Source organism: Acomys russatus, chromosome 15, assembly GCF_903995435.1.
Source record: "Acomys russatus chromosome 15, mAcoRus1.1, whole genome shotgun sequence".
Classification (NCBI taxonomy): domain Eukaryota; kingdom Metazoa; phylum Chordata; class Mammalia; order Rodentia; family Muridae; genus Acomys; species Acomys russatus.
In genome coordinates this window covers 11,834,566-11,841,326 of record NC_067151.1, presented here as the reverse complement: position 1 = coordinate 11,841,326, position 6,761 = coordinate 11,834,566, and the positions used below count along the sequence as shown (strand labels likewise).

The following is a 6,761-nucleotide window of genomic DNA, read 5'->3' as shown; positions in this document are numbered from 1 at the left end:
AGATAGGGTTTCTCTGTGTAACCCTAGCCATTCTGGAACTTGCTTTGTAGACTCGGCTGGTCTAGAACTCAAAGATCCACCTACCTCTGCCTCCCGAGTGCTGAGATCAAAGGCTTGTGCCGCCGCCGCCGCCACCACCACCACCACCACCACCACCACCACCACCTGGCTAACATTTGTGAAAATAATTTATTTTTGTTGCTGTTTATTTATTTTTAATATGGAACGCTTCACAAATTTGCGTGTCATCCTTGCACAGGGGCCATGCTAATCTCTCTATCGTTCCAATTTTAGTATATGTGCTGCCGAAGCGAGCACTGTTGTTTATTTTTGAGATTGTATTTTAGTTATAATATTTCTCTTTTCCTTTTCCTCCCTCCAAACCATCCCATATACCCTTACCCACTCACTGTCAAGTTCGTGGATTCCCTATTCACCAGCTGTTATTGTATGCAGATATATTTTTATATACATCTATTGACAAATATAGCCTGTTTAGTTCATACAGTGTTTCTTGTATGTATATTTTCTTTTTCTTTTTTTAATTTTTTTTTTTAATTTTATCTTAGTGTGACGATGTCAGAGCCATTGGAACTAGGATTACAGACAGCTGTGAGCTGCCATGTGGTGGCTGGGAATTGAATCCAGGTCCTTTGGAAGAGCAGACAGTGCTCTTAACCACTGAGCCATCGCTCCAGCCCCTTGTATGTATATTTTCAACGCAGAATGTTTGGTAGTAGACAGCCAGTGTGTGTTCTACGCTAAGGAAGGCCATCCCTCTTGCGTTAGGCTGTACTCAGTTGCCTGTAATTCTTTGTGTAGGGTTGAGGCCTCATGGGCATTTCCCTATCCAGTTTGGCATGTGTGTTGCTATCCTTGTTCAGCTCACATGTGAGCAGCCATGTTGGTGAGACTTTCTGGGTATAGCTTCTGATGTTACCAGGAGAAGCAATCTCATAGCAAAGTCCCTGATTCTCTGTCCCTTACAATTTCCCTCCAGTCCCCACACCCGCCTCCACCCCCAACCCCCCCACCCCCACCCCGGCTTCTCCCTGTGCTTTAGGCGAGAAAGTATTGTGAAGATGTCTCCATTAGGACTGGGATCCACAACTCTGCATGCTGGTTGGTTGGTGTGGCTTTCTGCAATGGTCTCTGTTCCACAGAGATGTTTCCTTGTTGAGTGGGTGAAGACTACATTATCTGTGGGTATAAGCACACATGTTTATAGTTTGTTAGGGATTACGCTGGTTTGGTAATCCTCCTCAATAGCCATGATTTCACTAGCAGGGATACGTTTGCTAGGTTTCCAGTACCAGGAATAGTATCCCTCTTGTTGAATAGGTCTTAAGTCCGATCGCAAAGCCATTGGTAACTGCCAAAGTATGTATGCCACTACTGTCCCTGTAGGGTTATTGTGTTACACTGGTTGTTGAAGTGGTTTATAGGGGTCAAAGCTGGGTGGCACCGTTAGTTGCCTCTCTCCTTCGGAAGCTTTCATGGTACCTTCTGGTACCTTAAAGCCTAGTTCCCGGGAAGGGGACATTCATTAAGTCCTCTGAGGCCTATTTCTGAGGTGCATGGATTCTTCAGCAATAGGGACTTACTTTCCATCTCTGGCGGGTATCCAAGGGCAACAGCAATGGGCTGGATATTGTGGAACTCCTTAGCCCTGGCCTACAACTCAGTATAGGGCTCCTCATTTATGATATTGGAGTTTTGTTTTGTTTAGGTTTTTGTTTTGTTTTGGTCCTTCAAGACAGAGTTTCTCTGTGTAGCCTTGGCTGTCCTAGACTCGCTTTGTAGACCAGGCTGGCCTTGAACTCACAGTGATCCACCTGCTTCTGCCTCCCGAGTGCTGGGATTAGAGGTGTGTGCCACCACTGCCTGGCTTGATCCCAGAGTTTTTGTAGGTGGTCTTTGGCTTTTGGAAGGAACACCATCAGCCCAGATGAGAAAAGTTGACTAAAGCAGTATGTGTATATTTATACCTTGAATTATGTACATTATAGGTTTGTTTGTTTAGAGAACTGGTAGTGTGCTTCCTTATGGCTTTTTCAGCCACCCGTGTTGTTATTTTACCTCTGCTCCTCCTCCTCTACTGACTACCTCCCTCCCCCTTCCCTAAGGAGCCTCCCCTTTCTGATATCAGATCAATCGTTTTCTGCTATTCCCTGGTACCCTGCTTCTACTTTTTTCTGTATGAGCTTCCCTTCCCCTTCTTAAAGAGCCCACTTTTCCAGTTTCCTTGACCATATTACTTGTACCCTGCTCGTTCCCTCTCTATTGCTCCCACCTCCCCTCTCCAGGCAACGGTCCTATTTTGTTTTCCTGGTTTCTGTAGTGACTACAGGGTGTGTATTTACATCTGAAGATTTGGAGCTATTAACCTTCAGAACATGGGACATTTCTCTTTCTGGGTCTGGCTCACCTGACTCAATGTGATCTTTTCTAGTTCCATCCGCTCTCCTGCAAAGTTCATGATGCGCATGTACTACCTTTTCCTTATCCATTCATCTGTTGTAGGACATTTAGATGCTTTCTACTTCTTAGCTGTCTTAGTTAGGGTTGCTGTTGCCATGGTGAAACATCACAACCAAAAAGCAAGTTGGAGAGGAAAGGGTTGTTTGGGTTATACTTCACCATTGAACTAAGTCGGGACAGGAGCCCAAACAGAGCAGGAACCTGGAGGCAGGAGCCCAAGCAGAGGATGTGGAGAGGTGCTGCCTCGGGCTTACTCCTCATAGCTGTTCAGCCTGCCAGCCCAGGGATGGTACCATTAAGAAAATGCAGCCAGGCATGGTGGCGCACGCCTTTAATCCCAGCACTCAGAGGCAGAGGCAGGCCGATTGCTGTGAGTTCGAGGCCAGCCTGGTCTACAAAGTGAGTCCAGTACAGCCAAGGCTACACAGAGAAGCCCTGTCTCAAACCAAACCAAACCAAACACAATGTCCCACAGCTGGGTCTCAACTGATGCTCCCTCCTTTCAGATGATGCTAGCTTGGGTCAAATTGATAGAAGACTAGTCAGAACAATTGATTGCTTCTCAGCTTGACACACAAATGTATCACTGTTAAGTCATAGACTTTCCTTTCTTGTTCTTTCTGTATTTTCTTCCTTCCTTTCTTCTTCCCTCCCTCCCTTCCTTCTTCCCTCCCTCCCTCCCTCCCTCCCTCCCTTTCTCCCTCCCGTCCTCCCTCCCTCCCTCCCTCCCTCCCTTACTTCCCCCTTTCCTTTCTCATTCCCTTCTCCCCACCTAAAAGTATGGAAATTTGTGGTGACTTTTTTCATAATTTAGGGTGTTCTGTATGTAAGTGGCTCAGTGTTTGCAGCCTTAAATCACAGCACAGTGTATAGTCATGCCCACCCACAATGAGGCTGATGCTGACAGACACCGGTGACCTAGGCACAAGCAGTTCTTCCAATGTCACATGATCCCCCACATTTCAGTACATGAATGAGGCCTGATAAACCCACACAATCATCTGCACTGAACTGAGAGGACAACCCACACTGCTTCTGAAACTTAACTTTATTTGTACAGGTGGGTGTATATCTGTGCATTATGTGTGTCCCTGGTGCCCAAGGAGGTCAGAAGAGGAACTAGAGTTACATATGGTTTGAGCCACAGGTGTGTGCTGGCAGTTGAACTTGGGTTCTCTGGAAGAGGAGCCAGCTCTCCAGCCCCTATGCTGTTTCGAAGAGCATTTCAGAGTCAAAACATATACTTCTAAGTGTGGATTCTCTCTTGTTCTTTCGTTGTTTGCTTGTTTTTGTTTTTGTTTTTGTTTTTTTTTTTTTTTTTTTTTTTGGTTTTTCGAGACAGGGTTTCTCTGTGTAGCCTTGGTGCTTGTTTTTGTTTTTGAGGTAAGCTCTCACTCTTATATCTCTGGATAGCCTGGAACTCTCTATGCAGTCCAGGCTGACCTTGAACCCATGACGTTTCTTCTGCCTCTGCTTCTGCATTCTGGGTACTGGGAGTACAAGTATAAGCCACCACACACTGTTGATATTTTAGAAGTGACATGTAAGCCTGGCACAATGGGGCAGGCCTGAAATCCCAGCACTGTAATCCCAGGCAGAGGTAAGTGGATCTCTGTGAGTTCTAGGCCAGCCTGATTTACAAAGCTAAGTCCAGGACAGCTAAGGCTACACAGAGAAACCCTGACTCAAAAAAGCCAAAAAGGGGGGGGGGGAAGGTGACATGTAATACTTATATACATTTATGAGGTGCAGTGACATAAACAAGCCCTAGCCTTGGACTTTGGGCCTATAGAGATGACACTAGAGCTCATCAGACTTTCCCACATGCTAGTCGATATTATGGGGAGTACTTTCAGAGCCAGGGAGCCATTTGCCCCTTTATGGGTGGTTTCCACTTCCTAGCTTTCTTACTTAAGGTTTCTGTTGCTGTGATTAAAAAAAAAAAAAAAAATGACCAAAGCAAGTTGTGTGTGTATGTGTGTTGTGGGGCAGGGGTGTGTGTTATTTGGCATACATTTCCATAGCTCTGTTCATCACTGAAGGAAGTGAGGACAGGAACTCAAGCAGGGCAGGAACTTGGAGGCCGTGGAGGAGTGTTCCTAACTGACTTGCTCTTTATGGCTTAAGAAAAACAAACTTTTAAAAACAAAGCTTTAAAAAAAAAAACCCCTTTGAAGCTGGCTGTTGTGGTGCAGTACACTTTTAATATCAGCACCAGGGAGGCAGAGGCAGGTGGATCTTTTGTGAGTTTGAAGCCAGCTCGGTCTAAAAATTGAGTTCCAGGACAGCCAGTGCTACACAGAAGAATCCTTCCTTGGTGCCCTGCCTGGCTGAGCCCTGCTGGGGACCAGGATGATGTCACATGGCTACTGTTACCACTAAGGGCCATGCAGGTGTCTGTGGTCTGTCCTGCAGCCTCAGGCCACATCGATGTCATAGGCTGTCCTGCTGCTGGGGAACATATGGATGGGGGTGGCCTGCACTGCCACCTGAGGCCACATCCAGGTCCCTGCTGCCGCCGAGGGCTGCACCTGGGTCTGTGTGCTGTTGCCAGATACTGTGTGAAGACCCACGATCCATGCTCCCATTGACTGCCAAGACTTATTTTGCTGTGATATTGGTGACTGCAGATGCACAGTTAAGAGGGAGAACATGGAAAGCTTCTGTGATAACCCTGTCTCCCCCAAAGTAGCAGCCTAGACAGGAAGTCACCAAAGAGAACTCTTTTTTGTTGTTGTTGTTTCGTTTTTCGACACAGGCTCTCTCTGTGTTAGCCTTGGCCGTCCTGGACTCGCTTTGTAGACCAGGCTGGCCTCGAAACTCACAGTGATCCGCGTGCTTCTGCCTCCCCAGTGCTGGGATTAAAGGCACGCACCACCATGCCCAGCGAGTCCAGGACAGCCAAGGCTACACAGAGAGACTCTGTCTCGAAAAAAAAAAAAAGTGTGTGTGACAGAGAGCTGAAGTGTAGCTCTTCACAGTTGATGGCTTCTGGCCAGGTGCAGGAGGGGAAGAACTCAGTTCTATTTAAGGAGCAGGCCACTGAGAGTTTGACCATGCTCCAGTGAATATATAACACAAAGTGAAATATTTTTCTTAATTTTTACTTTTTTTTTTTGAGGGGGTCCACTTTGAAAGGGGGATGGTTAGATGTGGAAGACTGGGAAGGGATTGTGGTAGGGGTGCATGATGTGAAACTCCCAGAGAATCAATAAAAGTGTTATGAGGGAAAAAAGGGAAAAAAGCCCTTTGAAATTTGGAGTGCATGGTAGAGTATGCCGGTAGTCCCAGTACTTAAGAGTTACAGGCACAGGATCTTGACTTCATCCTTAGTTACATAGTTCGAGGCTAGCCTGTGCTATAGAAGACCCTGATTCAAAAAGAAGGGATTGGGGGTGGGGTGTGAAATGATTTGTAACCAGTGGTTCTAAATTTTTTTTTTTTGAGGTGATTACAGGGGACATGAAAGTAGAAATTTAAAAATAAAAAAATAAAGAAAGCCTAAGAAAGAACTTGAGTCTTTCTTTTCATATTACAAGCCCCTGGAAATACACCCTCAATCTGACACATCACATTTAAAAATCTAAGTTTCTCCCTTGATGTGATACGTGAATGCACTCTCTTTTATTAAATCCATCTTTCCCCACCCCATTCAACTCCTCCTGGCTTCCTTTTCACACATCCCTCTTCCAACTTCATGTCCTCTTAGAATATGTGTGTGTGTGTGTGTGTGTGTGTGTGTGTGTGTGTGTGTTTGTTTTTTGTTTTTTCAAGACAGGGTTTCTCTGTGTAGCCTTGGCCATCCTGGACTCACTTTGTAGACCAGGCTGGCCTTGAACTCACAGCGATCCGCCTGCCTCTGCCTCCCGAGTGCTGGGATTAAAGGCGTGCACCACCACGCCTGGCGTGTGTGTGTGTGTGTGTGTGTGTGTGTGTGTGTGTGTGTGTGTGTGTACCTCACCGAGTGCTGACTGTGTCCTGAATGCACTTGAATGTAGAGCTGTCCACTGGACAATCCTATCAGGAGCCCCACTCCGAAAAACAGCCTGGGCTTCTCTTCTATAGCAGCCATCGCCTGTGTGTAGCTTCTGAACTAGAAGTGGGTTTTGGGAGCTCACCTCTCTCTACAATACTAAAATTTTGACTAAATTGAGCCTGTGCCAGGCTGGTGTAGGCAGCCACAGATGCTGAGACCCCCTGAGAGCTGCTGCATATCCTGTCCCTAAAAGCCTGTTTCACAGTCGTCACCTCCTCTTCCAGGACATCCGCTGAGCCTTGGG

General features: G+C 46.4%; 1 non-coding gene across 1 annotated transcript; it reads right to left on the bottom strand.

Moving 5' to 3' along the window:
* Window positions 1–214: 214 nt before the first annotated feature.
* Window positions 215–318, bottom strand: LOC127199730 (U6 spliceosomal RNA). The gene has a single exon (XR_007831994.1). It is a non-coding gene; the product is annotated as a U6 spliceosomal RNA (small nuclear RNA).
* Between the last annotated feature and the right edge of the window lie 6,443 nt (window positions 319–6,761).